A 16459-nucleotide genomic window follows, 5' to 3' on the forward strand; every position below is an offset into this window, starting at 1 on the left:
ACTGGACAGAGGTCACCAGATTTATTTCACTCAGGTTTCCAGGAAGTCAGCAGTTTATAATAACTTGATATTTCTACTAACATGGACTGAAATTAAACGTGCTGTAGTTATAAGAGACTGTAAATTCTTTTCTCCAGTATCTGCACATTCTCTGTTTATTTTATATAAATCATGGTTCATTTCATCTCTCATACTTCAGGTAATTCCATTTAAAATCTTGAAATCTAGACTAATTTTTTCTCTTTCGTTCACAGCAGTGCAACTCAGCCTTTGTGATGAAAAAATTGGTTTCTGATACTTCCACAGTGTCTAGAGGTATAAGGATCTTGTAAATAACTTTCAGGCAGGGCTTCAGGTTAATGTTTTGTGCCCCACAGTCTCAAATTGTGACAATCATAACAAAAAATATACCAATTACACTCATCTGATACAGATCAGAAACAGCAAATATTAATGATTCCTGATATATAGACTCTTGTGTATAAGAGAGGCAAAAGTTTTAACTAGTGACAGTTACCTTTAGTGGGTATTTAGACGATCTATAGACTAAAACCCCCAGCAGTTAAGTAAATTTTAGGCATCTGGTTTGGCAGGCTGTTGGATGGCTGTTTATATTGCACAGTAAAGACATGAGTCTCTGAATCTCTGGTGGAAATTATAAGCTTGGTACTTTTAACTGACTCCTCTCTTTTAACTTTGGTTGCCAGCTCCCTAAATGAGGTAGCCAGGATAATCACCTAAATTTCAGCTGTGTGAAAGGACTCAGATTTCACTCCAGCAGTGCCCACCTAAATAAGTAGAGATATTATGACAGTGCTCTTTACCGATGAGCAGCACAAATGCAAGAATGTCCATATTGTACTCCACAAATATATTACTTATGAATATTCTGGTAATTTGAACCACAAGTTAGTTTTACTATAGTTTCATAAGAAACAGCACAGTGCCAGGAAATGTAATAATATACTCTTTTGTTGAATTTTCACATTATAGGAGATACAGTCATATGACAAGCCTGGATCTGACACAATTTTCAGGCTCCTATCACTTTTATGACCATATTAACACAGAACAGCATTTTTAATACTGTACAGTATTAACCTGATAAGCTGTTTGAAAAATGCAATGCAGACTTACAATATGTAGCTCAAACCATAATAATGGGATTCAGCATCTGATTTAGGCCCCTGTGTTTCCCAGACATCAGGAATGTTCAGAGTTCTTGGTTGTAGCCTTTTCCCAGCTGCATCTGGAAGCCAGTTTTGCTTTTCAGTCCTAAGCAGCTGCTCATTTAATGGTCACTAAGGTTGACCTTTATGTGTCACAGTGCCATTCAGTGGGATAAAGAAAGAGATGCCTTCTTAGGAAATCATACGGTGTGTTTACTAGCAGCTTCTTGACCTTAACCAAATGATTTGGGAAGCAGCAGATAACAGTCTATTGTGCTTCTAACCGTCCTTCATGCCAGACCTTTGAGCACTATACTGCCCTCAAATGTAAGGTCATATCTCTGGCCTACACCTAAAGGACAATAGAGATTTTAATGGATGTCCAGAAATACATGGTGTCCCTGTTACAAACCAGGACTACATCCTTCCCTCTTGTGTGGTGGGACAGAATAGACTTGTTGGCTTCCTTCTTGGCAGTTCATGTACCAAGCGGTAATATTTTGCTATTGTTTTTTCAATTGACAAATGGCCATATCTGCATTTTTTATTATCTCCTCTAAGAAAGGCAGGATTCCCAACACTGCATGGAAGCAAATGATTGGTCATTTGAGAATTCCGTATTTTCATTGCGTGTTGGAAATAAACATGCTGAATAATGCCATCTTCCTCAATACAACTTGACTGCACAGCTAAATGAATTGGATACAGCAGCACCAAGAAGTGCTTTTGAGCATCAGTACCCAAAAGCACTGCAGACCAGTCCTTATATATCTTGGCATTTTTTTTCTCCATGTATTTCCTTGTGAAGACTACTGAGATATCTATTAAATAGGTTCAGAATAAACATCACAATCTGTCGCATCACCACCATGCCCCTAAGATATTTTTACTTAAGTCATGGTCATGGTCATTCAAATGAATACGAAATAAATAAGGGTAAAGAAAACCAATTTGGGAAAAGAAGCTTTGAAACATCTTTCAAGAAAAGTCATGTGAGAGCTAGCCAAACTTATAAGTGATAAGTAGACAGCTTTAAGACATGTAATTTGCATAATGAGGATGGAAACAAGGAAGGAGATTTAAACATAACTCCATTATCATTTTCTCATGAAGTCATTTCTGGAGCCTTGGTACTGTATGACACAGCAACAGGTTTGCAACACAGAAAATCTAGATGTTACAGAGAACAGGTAATGAGAGGAACAAACATTTAATCTTTGCTAATTTAGATCCAGACCCAAGGTCCTCAGAAATCATTCAGATCTCAGCCCATGGATTCCAGGATAACAATTTACATGATAAAAAACCCTGTCAGAGCTTAGAGACAAAAAATGAGTAGTCTCTTACATCAAGATATTCTCTGAACAGAGAGCTACAGTGGCTTCATATTTCAATTATGCATGAAAAACACATCTGAAATTTTCTGAAATTAACAAATAACTTCAAACTTAAACCTTGTCTGAGACTTGCTGTTCATTTATGGACATTTTAAATCTTAATGAGACTTCAAATAAAATCTAATACTACCCACTGGTTTAGGAAATAATACTACATTATTTCTACCTGTAGAAAGGAAGATACAAAGCTTAACAGAAGATGAACAGATGGCATAAGATTAACAGAACAAGTAACCAGGACCAGCACCTAGTAATTGCGACATCACCTTCAGGTCAGCTTTGGCAAGGGACCAAGACTCTCCTTTTCCCAAAACCAGTATACCACTGCTCTTTCATACAGTCACTCACTTTGCAATCATGCCAAACAGCCCTGAAATTCATATGGCAGTGTATGCTGTTTACTGCTTACTGTTCCCTTTCATTAGCTTTACCCAGTAAAGTGCTCAAAACATTTTCTCCTGTTAGTAATACATCTTCAGTTTTGAATTCTCAATTCAGTCCTAGTAGTCCAAAATAATTTACTCAAAATCAGTCCCTTTTTAACAATTTCCAGACTGAATAGCACTGAATAAAACTATGGAAATGGAAAATTTTCTTTCTTAGAGAAGTTTAACAGCAGAGTGATCACTGCCCGATAGCTGTGAATTTTACTATTCCTCCTTTTCCGTGACATTTTACATTTTGATAAACTGCAAACCATCCACATCTCACAAATATGGTGCAATATAACACTACATGAATTGTACAAACTACAGCCCCATACTGTTCCATTGCACAAGGTTGTGCTCTCTGGTCATCTGCTTGAGAGGGCTGAGAGCTGCTGAAAGCATGTGAGATAGAGAAATAAAAGCAATGCATAAAATGCTGCCTATCCAGTAAGTGTAGCTTGCCTTCTGTAAACTCAGATGCCTTAAAGCAGCCAGCGAGCATGCCTTATGTTAATATGGCTAGCTCCCATGTAAGTCCAGTCTCCATTTTCCTGGTTAATGGAGCAGCTGTAATAGATGCATATGCAGTGTTCTAACTGCTCATGAATTAGCCAGAGCTAAAATAAACTCACCTTTGTGCTGTGTTGGGGTGGCTGTGTCTGGGGTGAATGTGTGGAAGAGCAGTGTAGGCTGGATTTCCATGCTTTAGCATGGTACCAAGGGTTGAAGGGTTCACTAGGTTTATCCATGTGTACAAGATGTGAGAACAGCCACACCGCTTCTAGTGACAGGCTGTCCCTGGAAGTGATACAGTCTTCCATGCAGTATCCCACCAGACACCATAAACTCCTGCAAACTAAGTTGCATCTGCAATTCTAACACTATCTGCAAGGCTGATAATCCCAGTACTGTTAATTAAGAGTTAATAATACTGAAAGCCTGTAAGAGGCTGAATACATTTATGTTGGATTTTAAAACTGCCAAAATGCCTTAGGAACATAAGCCTCACTGATCATTCAGCTCCCTGTTTTTGTAGCAGTTTTTGACTGGTATGTGCGGGCGTATCAGATCAAACCCCCACTGTTATGTCAGAAAAGAAAGCACTACCTGACATCAGTGAGACACGAGGAGAGAATATCACAGCAGAGATGAGTGTACTGCTTCTCCTCTGACATCAAACTTTCACTAGTTTCATACTGACTACACTGAAATTACTCTAGTTGCACACCAATATGAGTAATATGATGATCTGAAACCACATAAGTGATGCAAATTAGGGGAGGAAAATAACATGCGGGAAAAAGATCTAATTTGAACGTACCACTAAACCCTGCATTTTTATCTCCTGAGAGGCTTAAGTATGGCTGGTCATCCATTTCTTAGATAGCTGGTTACTTAGGTCCTCTCATAGCTGACAGCTGCACTGCAGATTTTGCACAGACTCTGAAACCTTTGTGATATTTCAGCCATTCCAGCAAATTCACGTTTTCAACAATAAATAATGTACCCCTATAAAGTCACCTGAACACCCTGAGAGAATTATTGCCTTTATTATGTACAATTGGGGGTATATTAATCCTTACATTGAAAGATTTTTTTAGTGACCTGTCGGAAAGTTAGATAAATTATCAGAAATAGCCAAGTAAAATTACAGTAAATGTCCTCTAGTAGAGCCATCGAAATGCCCTCTGCAAAATATAGGATTGTTTAGTAAGAAGAGAACCCAGGGACAGACAGACATGATCATTTTTTGTGGCATAGCTCTAAGGCTGATTACTTGAGTCAAGTGACCAATCTGGGAACTGTGAACCTCTGGACAGTCATTTTTTTGCTATTACTAGTGGCTGTTTTAACCTACTCACCTGTTAATCTACCGTGTATTTTCACTTGATTTATAGAACTTTCTTTATAAGTAACATTTGGTAGAATGGCACCTTTCGTCATTCAAAACAAGTCTTTTGCCTAAATCCGTCAGAGCACATGGGTAATAGCTTCTGAGCAACAACAAAAAAAAAATTAAAAAAAGAGGAAGGGGGGAGGAAGTTCGTTTAACACAAATATTGCATTATAATTTAAATTATATTAAAAAAATTAAATGACTTTTGTGAACTTGTTTAAAAGGGTCAAAAATGTGTTTGAGCTGTACAAGATTAACCTTTACTCGTTTGGGAAAATGCAGACTTCAACAGCATTCCTCTGCAGTGGTTGCACTTGCTAAAAGTTTAAAACAGTAATTTTTTCCCAAGAAAGGTCATCTTGAGCTAAAATGTCAAATAAATTATTTAGATTACTGAATTAGAAAAGTGAGGATCTGACAGGCTGAATTTTTTATGCACATTAGCCACAGTCAGGGTCTCTATATGCTCTTTCTATTAAGTGCAACCTCTCTTCCCTTATTAAGAATCTCAATTTATTCCAATATATTCCCCTTAAGATGTATCTTTGCATCTAAATAGCTGGTCCAATTTGCTTTTTACTTATACAAAACAGGAAGCACTTTATTTGACTGTTGCTCAGCATTTTTCCAGTATAAAAGTGATGTAAGAAAGAGATTCTTGCCACTATTTTGTAGGGGAAATTAAGTGTCCAAAATTTAATCTTCAAAGCCTCCATGTAACTATTGAATCCTAGATTCTAGCCAAAGAAATCTTTTAAGGAGAAGGAAAATTTTGAAGAACAGAAAATTAAAGGATTGAAATGGAATGGGAGTAACTTTTAAGTAGATAATATTCACAATTATGTCCCTATCTTGAAGAGAGTTATCTTTGCATGTAGCCACTCTCACAAAGGATTCCCTCCTAGGTTCACATCCATGTTTCCTATTCTTCCTAGCATCTGATAATTATTGGAGGAAGCACAAGAGCCTCTGTCCAAACATGATCCCATATGATTCAGTCAAATGACAATAAAAGTAAAACTTCCAGCTTCATTTTGCAAACCCAGTGTTTGCTCAGCACTCTTTGAAACAAACATACATCATTAACAAGCTCCTCTTAATTTGCCTTCTGCTGTAATTTTTTCCCTCCATAGACTACGTATGATGTGGATCAGGTTCTCATCCCGTGTTGGCAGTCGAAATGCTGGAAATGCAGAGCCTGAAAAAAGGTAAAATTCTTTCAACTTGCCAGCAAAAATAACCTCCCTTTCAAAGTCCCGCACACAAGGTGCCTAACCTCCCTGCTCACTTTGCTAACATGCAAACACTCCTGAGCAGTACGGTCTCACAGCCAGTTTCTGTAAGCCTTACTGGGCGTGCAGTCAAGGTCTGTAAGTGTGCACGTACAGAGGCAGTGCACCTGTGTGGGGACCCACAAGGCAGTACTGAGGCCTCAGCAGTGATCCACTCAGGAGTCTCATCTCCTTCCTTTCTCAGGTGTGAGGCACAACTTGCATCACTGCAGAGGGGAGAACCCTAGCAAAGCCCAGCTGCACAACCTGGAAAGGGCTGAAAGAACAGCACCCACGTTAATGTACATCAGAGGTACAGGTAAAACAAGTGTGTCTGTATGAGGAACTTTGTCGTGTGCAATTGCACGTAGTCAAATGCCTTTGAACAAGACGACAGCAGGAAGAGCTGCCCTCATGCACTTATGACTTACATACTTTTTTTTTTTTTAAACACCTGAGAATTTTGTGTTTGTTTTGCATATAAAAAACCTGGCATGCACAGGAAAAGCTTCCTACTACCCTAACCTGAGATTGACCTGTTTTAACTTTCTGTCTTGAAATGGCATCAAAAGTACTTAGTCATTTGTGCATCATTGAGAAGAGGGATTTAGTGATAAGACAACCATAGACCTTACTCCTTGGTGATTCCTTCTTTGACAGGGTAAATCCCAGAGAAAAACAGTGTTAATAGAGCATGACGTTTTGAAGAATAGAGCCCTAAATGTTAACATTTCTGTTGTCAAGCCAGGTATTATGCTATGATAAAGAAAAAGAAATATTAAAAGAATTGTGAAAAGCTCTCTTGAATTAAGTTTCTTGCTGCTGCATTACTGTAAAGGCCATTAGTATCTCTCCCACTCAGGAGTCTTTCATCTTTCCTGCTATGAATTCCTCTTTTCTGGACTTGTTCATAATTTGCTTTTATCAGGTCAACAAAGTAAAAGCTGTAATTTGTTATACAGTCTGAAATACTCAACATCCCTTTAAAGGTCTAAATTTAGGCAGAAACCATTTCTTTTTTGAAAATGTTTGCACACTCTTCTCACCTCTGACTACAGAATTTGCAATACGAGGTAAAACATACTGAGGAGAAGTGAAATTCATATATTTGATTTTAAATTTAATTTGAAAATTAATGAGCAGAAGAAAGATTTTTTAAAAGTTCTTAGAAAGGTAGAGCAAGTTGGAAAGCTGAATCTTGAAAATATGAGGTAGGCCAGTACGTCACCTTCTTAAAGGTTTTCACAAGCAGCTTGAACAGATCTTGGCATCATAGCTTTTGATCATCTTTGTTGTGTGAAATACTCAGCATTTGTACAGGTTAATTTTTCATCTATTTCCTAAGGTAAAATTAAGTAGGACCATGACTACTGACACAATCAAAATAAAGATATTAGGTCCTTGCTTTTTGCTCCTCCTTCCCCTCCCACCTCCATTCATAATGTTTATGGATGTGCTCTGATCTACAGTATTTGAGAACATTGCTTCCTCTTCTCAGTGTTTCTTGATGCTAACATTTTTGTACTAAAATGTTTCTGCAAACAGAAGCCATACTGATATAAGCCTTGTGATGAAAATGTATTTTGCCCTATCTAGCAGCACTGGGCAACACTGGTGAAGTATTGCACTAGGTTTCAGGAGAAACTTTATGTCCAAAGGGTGCTTCAGTTTCATCTGTGTAACAGGGCTGCTTCCAAAGAGAATGCACACACTGGACTGAGACTTGATTTATTGACTTACCAAGATGGTCATTTCTGCTCTAAGGAAAAATCTGCCTAAGACGACTGGCTTGATAGATTGCTATTTTATTTTGCTTCAACAATTTAAATTAAACTAGTACCAAAGTTCTGTGCATCAGTACTCTAAATTCCTTTTCAAATTAACGCTGAAAAGAAAATCCATCTATCCATACATATGTAAATATGCAAAGCCAGCTGCCAAACAGTGACATTATCCATGGGTTCCTGTGGGCTTGCAATAGAAATGAATGGGAAACTCTTCTAATAGTGCCAGGCTTGTATGATATTTTTGCAATAGGTGAGAAAAAGCAGCATCATTGCATAAAAAAGGAAGAGCATTTACCAGTTGGAACATGGGCAGATGTCACTGATAGCAGATGGTTTTAAAACTCGCATTTTAAGACAGCAGCTGCCTGTCTGTGTTACATTTAAAAGGGCTACCCTTGGCTGGAATATAGGATTAAATGTTTTTGTAAGAATCCAGCCTTAGCAATAAAAAAAGCAAAAATTATCAGTTATTCTAAAATCAGATATTCTGTTACATCCCTCCAAAATCTTTACTAAATAAAATATCAAAACAATAGAAAGACCATTTGTGTCAAAGTTTGTAGAAAGAGCAGAGACATACTTGCTCTGATTATTTTTAGTTACTAAGGCTAAATGACTCCACAATGCTGTCTTACTTTAAGGATATTATAGGAGTCTTTCAAGAAAAAAATGGGCATATTAAAAATGTCCTCACTTAAACCTTTCCCAGTCATATAAAGAAGATGAAGAATACAAAATTCTTCCTCAAATGCAATAATCCCATCCACCAGTATACATTGCAGACTAACTAGCAATGCAGTAGTAGTCTGTGATGGGCTGTGATGGACAATAACCTGGTCATGAAATAGGCACATGCTCTTGAGGTGATACCACTAACCACTGATGGGGTTTTGTTGGCAAGAATGTAGTTGGCAGGCCAAAAAGAAATGGTAATTCACAGAATCACAGAATGTCTAAGTTTGAAGAGACCCTCAAGATCATAGAGTCCAACCCATGCCCTAACACCTCAACTAGATCATGGCATCGAGTGCCACACCCAGTCTTTTTTTAAACACATCCAGGATGGTGATTCCACCACCTCCCCAGGCAGATTATTCCAGTACCTTATTACTCATTCTGTAAAAATTTTTTTCCTAATATCCAACCTATATTTCTCTTGGAGCAGCTTGAGACTCTGTCCTCTCATTCTGTCAGTTGCTGCCTGGAGAAAGAGACCAACCCCCAGCTGTCTACAACCACCCTTCAGGAAGTTGTAGAGAGTGATAAGGTCACCTCTGAGTCTCCTTTTCTCCAGGCTAAAGAACCCCAGCTCCCTCAGTCATTCCTCATATGGCTTGTGTTCCAAGCCCCTCACCAGCCTTGTTGCCCTCCTCTAGGCGTGCTCAAGCACCTCAACGTCCTTCCTAAACTGAGGGGCCCAGAACTGGACACAGCACCCAAGGTGTGGCCTCACCAGTGCCGAGTACAGAGGAAGAATGACCTCCCCACTCCTGCTGACCATACTATTCCCTTCTGCCTGGCATCCATGAGGCTGAACCTGGAGCGTAGTGTCCTGTTTTGTTCCCTTCAGAGTGAGAAACTGGAGAGAGTCCATCAGAATGGCACCAAGACAGGTATGAGACTGGAGCATGTGATATGTACACACATATGTATGATTTGTACAAATATGCATAGAAGCTGTGGCAACTTGGTTCGGCTTGAAGTTGAGAGGCTGACTGGCTTCTGTTTGCAGTCCTTTGTGCCTTATGGGGACTTACGGAGAAAAGGAAGAAAATCACTTCTCAGAGGAGAGAGGTGTGCATACAAAGACGAATCACAGCAATCAAAATCAGCAGCAAGATGAATTCAAATTGGACATTATAAGGAAAATAATATAAATTCTCAGTAAGGGAAGTGAAGCACTGGAACAGGTTGTACAGAGGGCTTCAGCAAATTCCATCTTTGAGGATGTTCAAAACTTGACTTTTAAAAGTGCTTTTAATAGTCCCAGTATGTAATTGACTTCCCGGATTAAGAGGAAATACCATTTTAAATGCTTGGATTTTCACTGTATCAGGTGATGATTTTAACCTCTATCTGGGCCTTCTATTTTTTACTTGCCTTCTATCCTCGTCTAACATTTGTCCCATTCATTTTCCTCTGAAGTAGTCTAAAATTTTTTCACCAGATCACAAGAGAGAATTCCTACATAATTGACTTTGACATTTGTTTATCATTAACTATGGTTAATAAACATAATAAATCTTGAACTCAGATAGCTTTGGTTATCCAAAGAAAATCTTTCACACAGTTCCAGCAAGACCCTGTAGCAAAATATCCAGAAAAAAAATACTGGGATCAGAGTTTCTAAACCATCAGAAGTGGAAATAATTTTTTAAATATAAGTGCAATAAATTTAACAAGTGTTTCAGTATTCTCCTAAATAACAATGATATTTCAATGAGAAAAATCTTCCTAAGTTGCCGATCCTATTGCAATTCATAACATTTTCTTCATTTAAACGGTTACATTGTCTTGTGTTTTTATAAGTTTTTCGAAATCTTCACTTGGAAACTTAAAATTCTTTAAGCTCTGTTGTATATGTCAGAATTCTTTATGTTGTACTCCTTGTGGTCAGATTATCCATATACCTGTAGATCAGCAAGAAAAGTCTATGCCTATTCAGCTTTTGATGTCAACATTTTAGTACATAAAAATGCATGTCATTTAGCCAAAGAAAAGCAATTGTATGGAAATTTGCTTCTTTTCCTCATAGGCTACAAAAAAAACACCAAAAAACCATAAAGCATCTGGCTTTGGTTTCTGGATCTGGCATGATATATCACTCAACAACTTGCTTTCTGATTTTTATTTTTCAGCAGAGAATGGACATGATTTTAAGAATATCTCAACCATATTTTTGTAGACTGCTCACATGCAGTGATGCAGGCATATTTAACATATGATGCTGATAAATGCTCTTATCTCTGAAAAAAATTCCCTACAGTCCTTTTGAACTTTGCTCCTGAGAACAGAATTTGGCCTCTGCTTTTGTCTGCTTCTTAGTTACAATTACAATCATAATTAAATCACTACCTAGATAGATATGCTGTAAGTGAACATATCCCTTACATTTTTCTGTTAAACGGTTAGTACCTTTCTGAACACAAACATGGGTCCCTAATGTCCAGTTAGCTGTATAAACCTCTTACACATCTTGGCTGGCATATGACTTGAACAATGGATTCTGAATTCTACATAATTCCTTTTTTTCCAGAGGCTAATTAAAATCAATTTCACGGCATTTCTCTGCTGTTAAAAAAGATGCCGCTGGTATATCCAATCATTAGCAATATGGTGCTGCTGGATTAAAAACAAATTTCCAAATAACATAGCAATGACAGTTAGTCTATGATAATCCATGCAACTGTTAATTAAGAAACCTGTTCTGCCTTATACCTGAGTTTTTGTTGATGCCATCTCAAAATAGAGATGTAAAAAAGCAGTATTTTTTTATATTTTAGAGTGATATTCACTGCTTTTAGTTATGCAAATTTAATAATTTCTGAATGTCACAAAGGATTCAGACTTTAAAAATATGGGCTTTCATAATTAATATAAACGTGAAATATTTCAGAATTTCGTTCTAGAGGCAAAATACCTCATACACTCTGGCTACGTCTAGAGACCCTCTGCCTTTGTTTGAATGTAGCTCTAATGATTAGCTCTTAAGGGTTTTAAGTTAAGCTGACTGAAATTCTACACTTCCTTTACACAGTCTAAGCCTAGTCTGAGGTCAGCATCAAAACATTTCTGAAAGCTTATAACAACCATTAGACCAAATGAAGACTGGTCTTCATTGGAGGTCAATGAGCTTTGTCACTGAAATAGCCAAAGGGAGGATTTTGCTTCAGAAATTTGAAAACCAGTGATGTTAATGAAAAGTAAGCAAGAAAGAAGACTTTAATAGGCATTTTGCAGAGAAGAAGTGTGATCACTAGAAAGGGGTATTTGTAATTGAAGAAGAGTCAGAGTAGCGCAGACGTCACAGCCTAAACTCAATTTCCCTTAGTGCCTTTTTTTTGCAGTAGGTTTACTTTTTGACAACCCTTTCAGAAGGAGCTACCATTACCTTCATGTAGAGTTATTGTAGTTAGAAGCACAGCTGAAAAAAAATTTTATTGTTTTTGAGTTAAGCCACTGTAAATGTATTTGGGGCATGCGTAGAAGTAAAGGTCTTTTTTCTGACTGATTTGGCTCAAAAACTTGTATGTGGAGGAGTCCCTTACTCCTCAAATAAGTGGAGTATTGGTTATTTTGAATTGTTGTGTCTTATCCCCATCTAAAGAAGCCTTCCCAACCAAATCATAATTAAATCTGATGGATTACGTCAACTCTACCTTAGATACATCAGTGTTTTTCACTAAAAAGAAAAATATTATCACGTGATTAATGGCTAGCTCTTTTGATAAAAACAAACAAAAATATCTGGTGTTCTTCCCAAAATATTTTTTTCTGATTAGTTCATTTGTTAGTATAAATATTCATGAATAGCATGAAGAATCCACAGCTTTTCATAAAAAATAAGAATAAAAAAGAAAACATTTAGAAAAGTTTAACAAATTGTTTAGGTAGATGTAATATATCAGTGATGGCATATCTGAGACAAACTCCTGGTTTTTACTTCTTTCTTAAATGGTTACTACCACTCTCTTTTGTGTGATAGACATTGTCCTAAAAGACTAGGATCCATTTCATAATGTGGTTTTCTAAATTAATTACAGAAGCTGCGTCAATTGTATGGTTAAAATGAAGTCAGAGGGCAATCTCTGCTCTGCCGTCATCCACTGAGCAAGTTACTTCATCACTGATGACAATCAATTGAACAATCATTTGCCACTGGGCAGCCCATGTTGTGTCTTCCCAATTTTCTTGCCTGTCATGTTTATGGCAGCAGCTTCTATGAGGGCCTATTTCATAATGTGTCCTGGGACTGATTTGAAGCTGACTCCTCTGTTGTTTCCTTTCAGATCTCCTTCTTGGGGGGTGGGTTTCCATTCCTGCTTTTCTAATCATTGAGAACTTGACCTGTTCTCCATGACCTTTCAAAGGTGAAACAGAGGAACTTTGCTGCATTTTTGGTCAACCTTCTGAGCAATCTCAGACCCATCACATCAAGTCCCATAAACTTTCATATGTTCAAAAGCTGCAGTTAGCTCTTAACTCTCTTCATCCACTAGTTCACCATTTGCTTTGTTGTTGCTTCTTGGCACTGAGGCTTGGGGGCTACAATTACCCTCGAACACCAAAGCTCAGCAAGCATTTAGTATTTTAGCTTTTTCTGTATCATATTTAATTGACCTGTCAGCTTATACTAACTTGTTTAGCCATGGACCCACATCTTATATTTTGGCTTGCTGCTCACGTGCTACTGCCTACCTTGTTTTTCCTGGCATCTTTTGCCAAGTTCAAGTTCCAGTCAAAGTTTTGTCTCTCCCACAATTTCAAGAAATATTTCTATGTTCCTCTCTGGGTGCCTGTCCCAAAGTCACGGCTCAACCCATCATTGATTTCTCACGTTTTCAAAAATGTTAATAATGAGTAAAATTCACAGTAACAGTGTTGATTCAAAAATTCAAAACAGCAATAAGTGAGTTATTTTTGTGTAAATTACCTCTAAGTTTCTTTCCTGTGCATTTGCTAAACTGTTTATGAGTTATTTTGACATTGTTATTGAGGTTAAAAGGCAATACCTTGTATTGTAGAGGTGTCTTTCAAAGCTCTTCCTATGAAATTTTAACATGAGTCCATGGTTAACCAAGCTGCTACTACAAAAGATTGCACATGTACATAATGAATGCTGCAAGGATTGTGTGTATAGAAAGTGAATATTTCTATCAATAGTACAAGCTATAGACATAGAGAAATGAGAGAATTTTTATACAGGCATCTTTGAAGAGACAGCATGAGAAAAAGCAACTAGAGGCATTTGATGTGGGCTGGCGAGGAACACAGGAAAGTGTGCTCTGTGAAATGTGCACGTGCACATGGAAAGCATACATTTGTTAGGGACAAAAGTGCATATGCCTGAAGACATTTATAGAGAAGAGTATTTTTATAGTGTGCATCTGTGTGAGGGAATTTGGGCATGGAGTTATAACTCTGTTTATGTATAGATAACAGGAGAATATATGGATTTATTTATAAGTCAGGGCAGTGGATATAAGCGAGGTGATATCAATGTTCACTCCACATACATATTTACAATGTATGAACCTATAATTTTAATTGGAGGGATTCATCTGCAAAAAGCTTTGCTTGGTGGAAAAGTGAGAAAACAAAGTGGAAAAAAAAGGGTATGAAATAAAGATAATGAACTACACACTAAGATATAATAAGAAATTCCTTATCTTGCCAAGATAAATATTTTCATGCTTTCAATGTATCACATGGAAAAGTATCATTAATTTTTCAATACACAGAACTAAGTTTAGTTAGTATTTATGTGCCCAGCAGGACAAAAATACCCCAGTGGTTATTTTTCGTGTTGTTTACTTTAAATATTTTTAATCAGTAGCCCCACTTTGCCAAACCATTATTTTCGAAAAATCTATCAGTTCCTAAGGAACTTTTCAGGGATGGAAGAGTAGGCATATTTTTCTTTTTGCGTATTTCCTTGTAAAAATTTTATTCTGTCCTAGACCTGTACTATTAAATAGCTTGTAGCACTGATTATTACTTCTGCTTTGAGTGGCATTTCCCACCCTACCAGTCATTATCAAAAGAGACTTTGCTGTTAATTTCCTGGAAGATTCAAATGCTTCTATTTCAAGGTCATCTCAAAGGATAGTTTAAAGAGCTTTTTCTGTAAAATATGTATATTTACAAGAGCACGCATAAATGGTCACCAGGGAAGATAAGCTATCAGAGAGTAAAGAGATGTCTTTCCTTATACAGTTCACACACCAGTGAAGCAGATAAAATTGGTTTTGTACCCAGCCTATGAATACACTGTTAGGAACTCTGTCCTGAAAATTGATCTACTGAGATAAAATTCAATGCATCTCTTTTCATAAATATCTAACAGTGGCATCAAAATTCTACTGCTCCTGCCTGAATAACCATCTACCTGTCATTCCAGCAGGTAGCAGGAGTGACTTCATTCATTTGCTCAAGACGCATGGGAGCAGGTTGCATCTGTAGGTAATTAGAGCCTTAGTTTTAGTGCACAAAGATGTGAGTCCAAGTTTACAGTTATTAAAGTCAGATGCATGACTGATTATGAAATGTTAAGATTAAACCTGCGTTTATTTTTAATAAAAAAGTGATCCAGTATTCATTAATTTGTCGTTTTTCAAGTCCTTCCATGCAGCTTTGTATTCCTGGTCTTGTCTTCCCTCACACTAGTGCATAAAAAATACTGGCACACTGTACCTCCTTAGGAACAATCAGGCTGTAACATTACTAAAGCTCACTTTTGCTCTGTTACTTCACTCTGTGGTCATGATCCACCTGCACAAGCTTGCAATCAGTGTTGTATGACATTTTAATACGAACATAAGTGTGCATATGGACTTCAGTGTTCTTAAAATACATAGCGCAGTAATACACAAAATCAGATGTGGGCATGAGCAGGCACATAAGGACTACTCACAGCTGGAAAGTGCTCAGAATCTTGTTGACTGGTACACAGCTATCAGCAATTTAAAATTATTACTGTAAAATAGAAATCACAGTGGAGTGGCTGTCATGTGGCATCTCCTACAATTTTACCTTTGAGATTCCTTTCACTTCTCTTCACATTCTGCTTTAGTTAGTACAGAAACTCCTAGAGTTAAAAGAAAATATGTGAGAATTTGGAAAATATACTAGCCAGTATAACTAAGCCAGTTGCTGTTTGGCCGAGAGCTAGACTTGCTTACTTCAACAGAAATGAATGCAGGTCCTTTATTTCAGAAGAAATCATGACTAGATGTGATAAATATGATGAAGGCAGCTAAAAATCTCTGTTTACATGTAATTTTACATCCTATAAGCAGCCAAGGTCCAACACATTCGTTTAGAAGAAACCCTAACTATTCCATTTTTGCTTTATTTTTTACAGTGTGCCACAAGAAAAAAAGAATTTAAAATGTAGTTTTAATTATATTTTATTTTTAGCTACTGGACATCTCATGTCAAAACACAAATTAAGTGAAAGTGCCCAAATCTAGCACAAAGGAGATTATGTGCTGTAATGATGAAAAGAAAAAAGAAAAGAAGAGAAGAGAAGAAGAGAAAAGAAAGAAGAAGAAAAGAAGAGAAGAGAAAAAAAGAAGAAAGAAGAAAGAAAAGAAAAGAAAAGAAAAGAAAGAAAGAAAAAAAAGAAAGAAAAGAAAAGAAAAGAAAAGAAAAGAAAAGAACAGAAAAGAAAAGAAAAGAAAGGAAAAGAAAGAAGAAAATGAAAGGAAAGAAAGACAATAAAAGAAAAAGCAAATAAAGAGAAAAGAAAGAAAAGAAGAAAAGAAAAGAAAAGAAAAGAAAAGAGAAAA

This window comes from Hirundo rustica, chromosome 6 (genome assembly GCF_015227805.2).
Source record: "Hirundo rustica isolate bHirRus1 chromosome 6, bHirRus1.pri.v3, whole genome shotgun sequence".
Taxonomy (NCBI): Eukaryota; Metazoa; Chordata; class Aves; order Passeriformes; family Hirundinidae; genus Hirundo; species Hirundo rustica.